Source organism: Equus quagga, chromosome 8 (genome assembly GCF_021613505.1).
Source record: "Equus quagga isolate Etosha38 chromosome 8, UCLA_HA_Equagga_1.0, whole genome shotgun sequence".
NCBI lineage: Eukaryota > Metazoa > Chordata > Mammalia > Perissodactyla > Equidae > Equus > Equus quagga.
Genome location: NC_060274.1, coordinates 46,765,351 through 46,765,998, shown reverse-complemented (window position 1 = coordinate 46,765,998; position 648 = coordinate 46,765,351).

Sequence of the window (648 nt, the reverse complement as noted above, 5' to 3'; positions counted from 1 at the left end):
CCAACCAGAGCTCTTGTTAGCCCTGAGAGCGGGGCTCCAGTCCCCACTGTGTCGGATTCCCTAGGACTGAGTGGGGTCCCGAATCTGCATTTCTAACAAGTTCCCAGCTGCTGCTAGCCAGGGACCACTTTGAGACCCGCCGGGCTAGATAACTGTTGCAATGGATGAAGGTTCTCTTGGGTTGCAAGGCAGAGAGCGACACTGGTCACTCCTCATTCTCTAACTTCAGTCCTCCCCCTCGGGTGCGCCCCCCTTGCCCTTGCCCGGCCTCATCGCTGCCAGGTAGTTCCCCCTCCGGTAGCTTTTCCCCGCCGCGGGGGGCCGGCACCTCAGGACCTCTACCTCACCCAGAGAGGGGCGCACTCTCTCCCTGGGGTAGAGGCCCCAGGGAGAAGCCCGGGAGGGGCTCTGCGGCGGACGGGGAGTCGCCCCGGGGTGGCCAGGGGCAGCCGCGCGGAGTCGCCCGGGCCCCAGGTGCCGCCCGACCCCTTCGGGGCCTCGCTACGCGGGCCGGACCCGGCCGGGCCGGGCGCTCAGGAGCCGCGCGCTCAGGAGCCGCGCGGGGCGGGCGGGGGCGGCGCTCCGGTGGGCGCGGCGGAGCCAGCGCGGGCGGGGGCGAGGCGCACCTTGCTCCCGGCGCCCCCGCCC